Consider the following 14,047-nt stretch of genomic DNA (forward strand, 5'->3'; position numbering starts at 1 on the left):
CGCAAAGCCTATACTCCCCAATGAGTGTCCTGCTGCGTCCTTCTCGAGCTGAAATAAAAGCACTTTATAAAAGTAGTTGGATCTTTATTGTTTAGAGCACAAGTAGAAGAGAAGACAAGAAGAAGCGACTGACGTTTTATTAAACTGATATAAATCTGTCAGTGACCGCACAGTGAGATAGTTTCACACACATACAGGAAAAAAGTGAAATACAATACAACTCTATCGCCACCGTGTTTCCTCTGCCATCATTTCCATTCTGTATTTAAATCATACGTCCGACCCCTTCATCCCTGCTGTGCTCTCTACTGCTGCTAAAACACACCCCTGATAAATGGCCCCACATAATCATCCCTTCCCTTTATCAGCATGCAGAGGGAAAATGAGTTGCGCAGGACCGGGAGGAGAAGAGGGAAGGAGGGGGGGGGGGGGGGGGGGGGTGAGGGATATGGGTGAAAGATGATTGTAAAGGTATAGAGAGCAGGGGATGAATGAAAAGCAGAAAAGTAAGTAAATGAGGATGGTGAACCGCAGAGTGGCGAGAGAGCGAGGGGTGAGTGCGAGCGGCTGAAAGGATGGTGATGAGATAGATACATAAAGATAGGGAGGGACGGGTGATACAGGGAGGGCAATGAGACGAAGGCAGCGAGGAAAGGAGAGGGACAGATAAAGGGCGAGAGATGGATTGATTCTACGTGAGGAGACCCGGAGGAACAGATGAATCTCAGTGATGCATGATGGAAGCCAGTCCGATAAGACAACCAATCACAGGCTTTGGTCTAAATGGGATAACCAATCATGGGCCTTGGCCGGCATCATCATTCCCCATTTCGGATAAGTCCCCAGGACATCAGGTCCATCTTTCCCCACAGCAAGATGCAAGCTGCCCTGTGTATGTGTGTATTGTAATATATGTGTGTTTGTGTTGTAGCCGCTGGCTGTTCTTCTTATTCCAATGCATCCATCTTAGATATCCATATATGCGAGAGTCCTGGTGTGGCAGTGAACCACTTCTACTGCTCTGTTATTGCGACACTGAAAAGCACCGAGCAAGCAAAAACACAGGAGCACATTGTTCAACTTAAGTTTGCAAAGAGTCGGATAATGGAACCGCAATCTCAGTCATTATTGGCCAATATCTGTTCCAAATTTGATCGGTGGTCGTTATAAAGGCGGATCAGAATAGCCGATCTGATGGTGCAAAACATGCAAGACGATTCCTCTACATGCCACTGAAATAGCTTCACCGATGTTGGGAGTTTAAGGCGGTGAGGTTACTCCGTGTTGCTGTTCTGTATGAAATGTACGGAAACAGAATTGGGGGGCATTGGTAGTCGGAGAGCACAATATGTTGCACATGTTAACCGATTAAAGAGTTGTCAACTCATGATACTTTCTCATACCTTAATTTTAATACTTTATATACGTTGCTAATAGTTAAATAGATAATGAAAAGATCAAATAGATCCTGTGATTGGTGATTGACATCAGTGGACACTGCTTCCAGCGATCGGCCCCAAAAATCCTGATCGGAGTCCCCTTACCCCAAAGCATACAACTGTCCATCTTAACAAGTCATTCAATGGAGCAAATCTGGTTTGGTGATCTGATCTTAGCACAAAACAATTGATGGCAAAACTATGAAAAAAATATCCGAAATTGTAATAAACTGCCGGTACTGTTTAAGTTCCTTCTCAGCCAGCAGAATTATTTCACTGAATGTGTGATTCTTTATCACATTGACCTACTTATTCCATTGTTTGGCAGTAGACACATTCAAACACAAATGTCAGGGAGTCATGTTGGTCTGAAAGCCATTTAAAAGCAAATGTCTCTCTATGCACACAGAACTGCTCAATTCTGACTTGACAGCAACAGTGTGTGTGTGTGTGTGTGTGTGTGTGTGTGTGTGTGTGTGTGTGTGTGTGTGTGTGTGTGTGTGTGTGTGTGTGTGAGGGACTGACAGAGATACATTGTATGACACAGTATTCATGGGAGGTGTGAAGGTCAAAGCATCGGGATGTGCTGTAATTGTGGGAGACGTTTTAATTAAAGCGTTTTGAGAAGGTTTGCGAGAGGTTACAGCCTGTGGGGTGCACACTGATCCTACTGTCACAGAAACTTGCACAGACTGACGTGTGTGTGTGTGTGTGTGTGTGTGTGTGTGTGTGTGTGTGTATGTGTACATGACTGTGTGTGCTCACGCGTAGCAACGTGGGGAGACAGACAGCTAGAGTCTCCTGGCACTGTTGTGACAAGCTTGTTTGAAATTGTCCAAAATAGATTTTTTTTATTCTTTTGCCTCTCTATCTCCTGATTGCTTTTTTCCCCCCCAGTATATTTTCCTGCCCCCCCCCCCCCCCCCCCCCCCTCTACAAAACAGCACGCTTAGTTTCCAGAAGACAAATTGCCTCTCATTTTAAGTCAGGTAAACATTTTTGGTGGGGTTGTTGTGCTATTCATAAGCCAACAGAAAGCCGCGGCATAAAGTCGTTAGAGAGAGGACTCAGAACCTCACCTGTAGAGTTAGTTTACTGTGACGTCGAGCTGAGGAAGCTGACTCCGAAAGCCTGAAAAGTGTTTGCTAAAATATAATTACATCCATATGAGGATGGAATATATATATATACACACACACACACACACACACACACACACAATACTATTGTAACAACTACTTCTAAGGCAGTGCACATAAAAAACACACTTATACAGTGTTTTTTTCTCACTTACAACTAAGCCAAAGGAAACACCAAACAAATTCTGTTTGGTGAAGGGGTAGAGGTATTTTAGCAGGACAGAAATGTGTTATATATACACACCAGTGGTGGGCCGCCAGGGCCTGCAAAGCCTTCTCTGCTGGCCTAAACAGAATCACAGTTATAGCTATTTCATAATTTAATATTTTTTCTTAAATACATTGAATTTTTTCTTATATGTATTCTAATTTATAAAAATATTTTTCCCATTATCTTATTTTCTCATTGCACAGCTACTGTGCTTTTCAGTTGCTCTGCTTCCAGTGCAGCTTGTTTTAAGTAGAGCTTTTATCCAATCAGATTTCACCTCTGTGTCTCTAGTAAGAAGAGAGGCCGAGGCCTGCAGACTCACCCAGTGCTTCCATGTGCAGGTTAAGTTGAATGGGGACGATATTGTTGATTGACATAGTTTTCAACCAATCAGATCTTTAGTTTGAGATTCATGGACGCACCAGAGCGGTTTGCAGGCCTAGTGTTATGTCAGCATTACTGCAGCTCAGAGTCCAGATGCCTCTCTTCCGCAAGGTGCAGAGTGTGCTGTGATTGGTCAGTGGGCGGACACGTGACTATGTGCCCGCGAAACATAATGCTTGCTAGCAGAGCTTTGGTTGTAGCAGACAGAGTTCAAGTGGAAATATTTGAAAGACATTTTACCTAGCTTTGTTTTTTTAATATGAAATGGCGGAAGGAGGAGAAACGGATTTAGTGGCGGAGTTACTGGGAACGCTTTTCTCAAGAAGGACATTTCTGAACAAACTGGACAGTAAGAAAGGACCCCACAGCTAGCAGCCCTGACCCAGCCAGGAAAAGGATTTGTATGCAGCATCGGAGAAGCGTTGCACATGTTATGGCTGTGAATGTGTTTCATTTTAACTGAGCGTCGGTACTTTTGGAGAGGCTCGAGTGGATCTACAACTCAACGACCACGTTCGCAGGGAAACAGCTCCACAACCGCGGCCCGCCCTTTGCCGGTCCACGGCCGAAGACGATCACCGAACCGCGGCGGAATACGGACAACCGACCGGCGATATTGGCGAAACAACTGGGGAGGCTCGACTGCCATCGATGAATCGAGAAGGACTTCTTACTGGAACTGATGTACTGGGATTAAACTCTTTGTCAACAAAGAAAGGAGGATAGACAGCATTTGGTAAGTGAAGTTCATTTGTCTATCGTGGCGTTTTTATGAATAGTATTTGAATGGCTCGTGCTCGTGTGGTGGAATGCGTGGATCCGCTGCAGGTCTGCTGGATTGATTTGTTGCTTTGTTGTCATATGAATATATGCGACTGCTCTTGTGAGTTTGTCATTGTGTTACATTGATTTGGACTATATTGTCCGTTAATGATGCAGCGTCCCGTCATGCTCGTATTCATGTATCTGCACATTTTATTTCATTTGTCAAATGTTGCAGTGTTATGTGAATATGCGGCTTTTACACGAAACAAATAACCCGTAGCTGTGACGTCATAATGAGGTTATTAGAAGTGTCGAACAGCACTGAAGGCCCAGGTATAAAATCCACGGCCCGCCACTGATACACACTATATATATATATATATATATATATATATATATATATATATATATATATATATATATATATAATCTCAAATGGATGTAATTATATTATCTTTTGAAAGCAAAGCAAAGAATCTACAGACTTGAGGCTCTATGACGCTGTGAGGTGAACCTTGGCACTACTGAACAAATAAAAGTTATACAATTAACCCAGAAAGAAACAGTATTTCCTGTGGATCTGATCAGCTTAATAATGCCAGTATAGGCATTGATCCCTGACCGACACACAGACATTGCCATCCCTCGCCTTGTTTTTGCTGCTTTGACTGTCAAAGCACTCTGTGGCCTGTTTTTAAAAGGTGCTATATAAATAAAGTTATTATTATTATTTAATGTGGCTAAAAAACAGAATGCTTTAACACCAGTTTCTTAGAGCAGGCACCAGTTGTTGGCAAATATTTCATTTTACAACTAATTCTAATTTTTCCATTTCTTCTGGATGAATAAAGTGCTTTTATATGAATGCAAAACTGCATCTTTGCATCTGTTCCCTGTGTGAATGACATATGTGATGCATTAGAGTTTACTCCACCTTTCATATGTGCCTGCCCTCTGGATCACTGGAGGCCAATACAGAGTTTAGCTCCAAATGGATCCCTTATCACACAGTCCCTAGCACTACAGCAATCATTCACTGGTCATGGCAGTAGTGTGTTTCTGTGTGTGTGTGTGAGTGTGTGCACCGTACCTTATGTGCATGCAGTGTGTGTGTGTGTGTGTGCTTGTGTGTACGGTGCTGCAGCTTTGTTCTTGCCTTGTGTCCTCACTATGTGCTGCAGTATTGATTCCTGATGGCCAGAGGCTGGCTTCCTATTGATCCAACTGCTTCCATAAACATGTTGAGATGACTTATGGTGTGTGTGTGTGTGTGTGTGTGTGTGTGTGTGTGTGTGTGTGTGCGTGACACAAACACTGTACGACTGTACCAGGATGATGGGATGATTGATCTTGAGGGTGGTCAGGCTCAGTGAAATACCAGTGTAATTTTACCCGTATAAAATCATGAAATAGTGTGGCCATGTACAAACAAGCTCAATGGCACGCCAGGGAAATAAAAGCTTTGACCATTTAGCCAAAACAGAGTATCTCATTAAGAGCATCAGTCAAAAGCCGGGGAGAGGAGACCATCTTCATTCCAGATAGTGCTGCCGTAAGCACCTCACTGCAGAATCCTTTCAACCACATCTGAAGGCCACGGTGATGAATCTACACAACTCAGCTGGACACACAAAAAAGATGTGTGTGTGTGTGTGTTGTTTTTTTATGTGATGCGTTTTCTGTATGTTGTCAGGCTGGTGACTACACCCGTATAAAGATGACATATAGCAGTAATGTTTCACTACTGCAGTGTTTCCTCTCCCATGATATTGGGGGGGAGGACTATTAGACCCCACGTCCCGCCTAAACAACAACAACTTATTTCTTTATTCTTTAAAAAATTAACAAACATATAGATATTAAGAAATCAACTTGGCATTTAAGGTTGAAATAATGTCTCCTGAAAATGACTACATGCAGACTCAAAATCAAGCATTTAAGCACTGTATTCATTTGGAGAATTGCTTGATTTAAGTCTCCTTCATACCTTGAAATAGCTGTTCAGCTATGATCGCAGCCAACACAAGTTCTTTTAAGCTACATTGAGACTTAGGACTACAAACTTCTGAATGTCCAACTTACTTATTAGCTTCTATTTAATTAAAGTTATCTCTCCCACATCATTCCAGGGAATGGCTAAAATGGGTGCAAATAAATGTTTGAAAATGCCAATTGCCACTTTTAAATTAGAATCTAAGAAAAGTGAAATGACTAGAGATGTAGCCTGATGATCCTGTCTGGAAGAGGATGTGAGCACACTGCTTTCCTACATAGTAAGTAGGACAGGAGTTAAAACACTTTTCCAAGGATCAAAGTTGCAGAGCTTCTTTGAATAGTTAGGTCACCAAGTCTCCAATGAGCATGTCAAGTTTGCTTAACACTGAAACTTGGTCAGATGACAAATATTGTAAATAGAGGTCACGACTGGGTCAGAAAAGAAGGAGGGCGCTCATCAAGCAAAGAACTAGATCCTCAGTGAAACGCTGTGGTGGATATTTAAGATTTTAGGGAACTGCGCATCTTGTTTGAGGTTAAAACTGGGTCGACGTTCATTCTTCCAGGAAAATAACAATCCTCAAATAAACTTTACTGGCAAGAGAATATTTCTTGCAATGACTATTCCTGTTCTCATCAAACAGCTTTAAGTAAACCTGTGAACAAAGATGAAATTAACAGTAATGCAGGAACAGTCTATGATGACATACTAATACATTATAGCGACTCAATCTCTGGTAAATCCTTGTAGACGAAACATTACAGCAACAAAATAAAACAGACAATTTTCTTAAATTCCTAAAATATTTGAAAAACAAAATCTTTTTTTATACAGTATTTTGAGTGCCTGTGTGTGTGTGTGTGTGTGTGTGTGTGTTTGGTGTTTACCTGTTGGAGCCTCGGGTGGTAGGTACATATTTAAAGAGCTCTGCACAGCAGAGAGTATTTGAGGGAGATATGATCTAAGCAGGTCTCACAGTGTGACACCACTACAGAAACTGCTCTGTGCGCATGCTGTGCAGGTGCTTATACGCGCATGCGCGTGTTTGAATATTCATCTGAGCGTTAGCGTTGTCACACCGAGGGAAATCATGCTGATTGCCTCAATGAAGGAGGCATAAATCATATCCTCCACTGTAATCATCTGCAGCAGTTTATGTTTGCAATAAATCTAGTATCTTACACAGACTGTGACACCTGTGTCACTTCGAGGGGGACTCCACATAATACATCCGTGTTCAAACTGTGATATCTCACACTTAAATAATCATCTGTTTGTGGTTGACGTACTGTGTAGAGACTACAAGTTTGTGGCTGCAGGGCCATTTTCAGCACTGGGAAGGGGGGGGGGGGGATCAATATTACAGTGAGAGTATTAATGAATGTTTAAGCATCTGCTTCAGACGACTATTGATCAGATGACCTTATCAGCGATGCTGGGCCAATCCAAGTTGAACAGGGATCCTCACACTCGAGGAAAATCTCCCTAGATGTGAACACATGGATAACTGACAGACTGAACATCTGTTCACGGATGCCAAGATTGAACTGGCTTAATACGAGAAGACAACTGCTCCTTTCCAAGTTGCAGGGGAACCATTGACTTTAAACATGAACGCACATCTGGAAAAAGAATCCTAGTTTGTTTAAAATAAGATTTTAAAGTGACTTGAAACGAATGTTATAGACCCTTTTTTCCCCGTTAGTGAACATGATGGCGTACTTTTGTGGGCGGAGCTACGGTGGAGGCAGAAAAATTCTCTGAACACGTTCATTTTCTGTTACCAGTGTAACTTTAGCATGAAAGCTGGTGTAATTAGCCAGGTAGCTGGCTAACTAGCTAGCCGCTAAACTAGCCAAATTAAACAACTTAATGCTTCGTCCACACATTCTTGTCACAGAGGAGGAAAGCACATTGCAGCCACCAGATAAATGACGGTTTTGTTCGGATCATTTTCTGTAACCAGTGGTGCATGACAGCATGGTGGAATATTAGCAGTTAGCTTTCTAATTCATCGAGCTTTGATGCTATACTGGTTGCAGGAAATAATACCAACAGCGGGCCATCTCTTCATCTCTCCAATAGTTAACCCTTCTGTGTGTGTGTGTGTGTGTGTGTGTGTGTGTGTGTGTGTGTGTGTGTGTGTGTGTGTGTGTGACAGCAGATGTAGGAGAATATTTGCACTTAGTAGAAAACAGAGCTAGCTTGACTTGGCGCTCATGGAGACAGTAAAAGCAAGTGATGCAATTATGGAATCTGACATTTAAACACCCACCCTTGTTTTAACATTCACATACACACACACACACACACCAAACGTATGCAATCCCTCTATAGAACGAAGGATTGACATATTCGCCTGGAAGAGGAAAAACAAAGAAATGGCGTCTTGCCTCTTCCCACACACACTCTCTGTATGGATGGCATTTGTGCTTTACAACAATACAGAGTGCTTCTGAGAGGGCAGATTAGCGTGTCTGTGTGTGCTTGTGTGTGTGTGTACTGTATCTGTATGTGTGTGTGTAGAGCTGTCTGGAGCCCATCCATCTCAGTTTCGCTCCTGGTCTGTCTCAGCCAAACAAAGATAGTGAAGCTGGCTGTGAATAGCACCTAAATCCTTGCTTTAGGCAACATTGGTTTAACTTTACAAACTCTTTAAATGTATTGCAAATGGATGTGTGCATGCATTGCATATATAGTGACACAGACCGGTCACTTTGAATAAACCATTCAACAAATAAACATATTACTTTTTGCAGCTGCAAGGACTCACTTCAAATTCAACCTCTTCAACTCCCCGAGGACGCCCATGCGCACTACGTCACTGAAAAGGGACATATTTGGTTTTGCAGGATTTAGACAGTCCTCGTCTTTGCTAAATATATTGTCTTTTATAACTTTTGTTTTTTGCACAATAGCAGCCTCAAAACGACCACTGTAAGTTGGGTGTTGCAGCATTTCGACGTCGACAGTTAGAGGATTACAAACGGATAACACCCGACCTTACTCATGGATTTTAGCATGAGTAAGAGTAAGGCCTTTATTACAAACTTATTTTGATGTAAAACCTCAGGAAATGCCAGGAGTCATGATAATTTATAGTAATATTGATTATCATCAAGTAAATAATAAAACTAATTGACCATTAGTGGGGCAATACATATCCATGCGTAACGGAGCACCTGCTTTACTCTGTAGTGCACAATAACGAACAAGTCTGCTGCTTAGAAACACTGTTTACTAAAGATAATTACCTAAATATGAGACTATTACAGTCGATGATGACCATTGATGATTTTATTGGTAGTTGCATTAACTATTTCTAACCTCGTTTATTCTTTATCTCAGTCTTGATGAGGAAGATGACGACGCATGGTGTCATTGTACTACTACAGTAATTTCACTGTATTGTCACATGGAAATTTCAACTTGCATAAAGCTACAAATTCAGCCTTTTACGGGGGGAGTAAAACTACATTAACGTCATGCTTTGATACTTGATATTAAGGATAGAAAGATGAAGCCCTTATAAATGAGGAGCCAACCCTGTTAGATAGGCTCCGGGCCTCATCCTAGATAAACACAGATGCTCCACATTAGAACATCTTCCCCTCCATCCCACACTAGAGGCCTCTAGTTTAGGGGCGGTAAACTTTAATGTTTATTGGCGGTGCAAAAGGTTAGTCTGAAAGTGGGACATAGGAACAGAATTAGTACAGCTGCAGCTGAATGACTAAAGGGGTGGGGCTAATTAAAAGTAATGAGTCTTGGTGGCTTGTAGATGTACAATGACCCTTTATCACAGCTTGTGTAACCTTACCTCATATCGGTTATACCATCATGGTTTTATTGAGACCCAACCGCCTCAAGATGGATTAAATCACATCCACCTGAGACATAATTCATTTGATCATTATGTTAAAACATCTCTCTATATAGTTTAAAATCCACCATATATTTTAATAATCACAGAGCAAGTAAAGATGTCACCCAATGCTGAGATTTATTCAAACTTTATTTTTAAAGCATACTGTAATTTCATATTCCTCCAGTTGTAACAGATTTATTAGAATAATATGAGTGAAGGAGCCGTTTGATTTGTACAGATTATAAACTGTACTAACCAATTCAGAAAAAATGTAAAGTAAATGTTTAACCTGTCCGGCTAAAACAAAATCAAAAAATGTTTTATTGTTCATGTGCTCTTTGTATGTAATTGGGAGTTATTTAACAGTAAATTCCAGTTATGTTTACTGACCACCATTTAACAGAAACAGACTACTTAGCTTATCGGCATGGCTTCCGTTTATTAGCCTCAAATTACAATCCACCCTGAGTCACCTCTAGGTACTTGTTTATCTCTTCCTTTTCTAAAAGCCGGCCTCTCCTAATTCATTTGCTAATACTGAAAGGAAAGATAAACAGCTCATGCTGAATGGCTGATGGTAGCAGTGATTACATATGAGAACAGACAGGATTTGACCCTTTTAGACTAATCTAACATTAGTCATACTGCCAAAACAACTCTTTATATGTCGCTTAATCCCCGTCATGGCCACATAGAAATATTAGAGCGAATATGTGTTTAAGGTACTTAACATCAGCACGTGTGTGATACAGCTGGGTAAGAAGATTGTCGTCACGTTTATGAACACGGTACTTGTCAGGTTATCCCGGGTCTCTCACAGCAGATGTTCATCTCTTTATGTGTGTACCTTTGGGTCCCTCCCTCTGGCTAAAAACACTCCATAGCAGTGACCCACAGCTCTGCCACCCAACAGTCCCACAGTTCGTACGCACACACACACACTCTCTCGACACACTCACACCCCCTTGTAGTTTGTGTGACACTCGCACTAATGGCTTCAGACAGGAATGGGGTATAAATGGCCTATAAGTCAATTGCTGGGTCACTGTCTTCCAGGGGTGTCAGATCCATCATAACTCACTCTCTCACACACACAAAAACACACACACACACACACTAACTAACTAAAAAACAAGTATGTTCCATTAGTCACACATAACTTCCTGTGAAAGTAACTTTTCAGTAATGTACAGTACAGTAAGCATCGCCTGTCCGTTATCCTGCATTACTTTTTGTATTACGCCAAAAACAAATCACCAAATCACCAAAACACCTACGATCGAGCATTTCTGCAGAGTCACTCCGGCTATTCTGCACGGTCATTGTATTACTCACATGTAACGCGTGCACACTCGCGCACTCATGGTGTGCTGAATTCACTCCGTTGGAGGAGCCTGTGATATGCTCAAAGCTTACACTGAATCTCCATATTCTCACGCAACCCTTCTGTCTTGCTGTCTAATCAAATTAACATCTCTCAGCTCTCCATCCAATCAGATTAGTGTCTCTGCTCCCCGTGGTAACATCAGCAGCTTTGACCTGCTCTTCTCCCGGTGTGGAGTGTGCGTGGTGGTAGATGAGCCCACGGTAGCCGAGGTATATTTCTCTCCCTCTTTTGAAGTCAATGAGCTGATGGATCTGATCCGGGGAGACTTGCTGTCTGCGAGCAGCACACCTCTGCTCGTCTGTTTGGTTTTCTCCTGCAGAGGAAAACATAGCTCAAGTGGACACGCTGTCAGATTATGTTTTGGCAAACAGGCCAAAGATGCAATGCTGTGCTTGCTCGCTCACTCTCTCATGTGTATTGTCATTCTTTCTGTCTCTCTGTCTGTTTCTCCTTCTCTCACACACACACACACACACACACACGCCAACCACTGTAAGATGTTTCTGTGATATCTGGTTGCCCTTTCTTTTGAATCACTACTAAATACACTGGGGAGCACCCAAGCTTGTCCTACACTTGTTCACTCTGAGTGTGAGTGGATCACTTTTCAGGACTGTTTGGCCATAAAAGGGGGTTCAAATGTCAAAGCTCATACCTTTTATGCTCTCGGAAAGCTCTGTCACTATGCAGTCTGCCAATGTGCCACTACAAAGTCAGACAGCATTTAAAGGAGTTGGATCGGTGTATAAGTCTGTGTGTTTGTGTGTGTATATGTGTGTGTGTGTGTCCATCCAAATACAGGATCCATCAGGGGTATTTGGGGCCCGAATCTGCAGCTCCATTAAGAATCCAATGGTCCCTCAGAGTTGAATTGATTAGAGGGAGAAGAGAGTGATTGGGGGAGAGAAAGGAGGGAAACAGGGTGGGTTAGTATTTAATGGCTCCCTTCCCTCCCTACTCGGCCGTCTTCCTCCCTAAAGCTCGCTCCATGTCTCTGTTGCATCTTTGCATTCTTTCTCAGTTTTCTTGTTAAAATCAATAGTAGCAGCCTCACTCCAACCCCTAGCATTCACACACATGTACACGAGCACAAGCCAGAGGGGAAAATGCAGAGCAAGCTGCGCTGTGCGGCACTGTATATTATTCACAACCCATTTTTAGAGTTTTATGGACCTACAATAAAGTCTATTGTGAAAGCAGATCGTCCCCTAGCCCTCATCATAAACTAATTCCTCCTTCACTGGGCTGATGAGGGCAGAAAGCACAGAGGAGGCTGGAGTAGGAAAAAGGGGAGAGCAGATGACGAAGGGGATACAGAATTTTACAAAAGTATAGTGCGAGAGCAGGACGAAGAGCAACAGAGTAGAAGGATAAGACGACAATGGAGGTCAAAGACATGAGAGTTGTGTGTCCTGGGAATATGTAGAGGAAGGACGGGATCAATATGACAATAAGGAGAGGACAGCTAGGGTCCACCCACGTCAATAGACTGCAAGAACAGAAGAAAAACACAGAGAAGATGTTATCGTGTCAGGAATTCTTAAAGACATATCTTTCCACCATCCACTCCGTCTCTAATATATGCACACACTTACACAATCACACATATCAATGTGACAAGCCTACTAGGCCAGGTTCTCTCCCCAAGGCCTGTATTACTTATAAATGCTGTCTGCTACAGTAACACCATCAGTAGAAGTTCTAGAAAAGACTCTTGGTTTTGCATTTAATCTGTGGCCCACAGCTCGTTGCGAGCAAATACCAGACAACTATTAGCCAACTGCTCGCATGATGTGCACCCATGAAAGCTGAGAAGTAGACAAATAGAGCAGAGGTTTTCTTTTCAAATGTATTAGAGAGCAGATGTTTTTCTGCCTCCCGACATACGCCCTTCATCTCTCATGATGTGAATATGCCGACTCATGCCGATTGCAGCAACGCTCTCGGCAGGATTTGCTCCCAACTTTCACAACAGTTTGAGAATATTCCAACTAGAGTAACTCCAGTTACTTTAAACTTACTTTCTTATTCATGTATTCATACATCGTTAGCAGGTGCCATTCAGCTGACATGACAGTGCTTGATTAACTCTCTTGGTCCGCTGTGTGCTTTCAGTGGGTTTTCGGGTGGGACCAGTATATCTTGATAAACAATTAATTTTGAATCATTTGGTGAGTAATAAATGTCTAGTCTTAGCTCAGAAACTGCCCCAAAAAAAGTGTGGGGTCCTTTGTGTGCCATTGATAAAGGAATAGTTTGAGATTTTGGCAACTCCACTTATTTGCCTCCTTGCTGAGAGTTAGATAAGAAGATGAAAACCACCGTCATATCTGTCTACTAGCAGCTACGTTAGCTTAGCTTAGCATTAGCAGAACAGGAAGTCGCACCCCTGTTGCGTTCTTTGCAGAAAATCTATGGAGCATTAATCCTAGTTATTATCAACACATTCAAGGAGTTAAATCTTGTGCGATATGAAATACAAATTGAATGAACTTTAAAAATCATACATGCATACATATATTATATATATAATCATTTTCCTTATTATTATAATTTCCCTTAGTTAATTTCATGGTATTGTTATATTTTCATTGTATTGTTAAGTACTTTGTATTGCAATTTCGCAAAAAAGGCACTATATAAATAAACTTTGAGTCTAATTCTTTGCCATATTACAATGGTTTAAAACTAGAGTAATATATATATATATACATACACAGTTTGTGTTGCCAGAAAGATTGGTTCAATTTCACCCAACATTTGAACCAACAGTTCAACAAAATCTTCTCTCTTTGTTCACCATCCATTCTGCCATGTTCAACGAGTCTCCATTAAAAGAATAATAGAAATCAATTAAT

Source organism: Pholis gunnellus (assembly GCF_910591455.1).
Source record: "Pholis gunnellus genome assembly, chromosome: 2".
NCBI classification, from domain to species: Eukaryota; Metazoa; Chordata; class Actinopteri; order Perciformes; family Pholidae; genus Pholis; species Pholis gunnellus.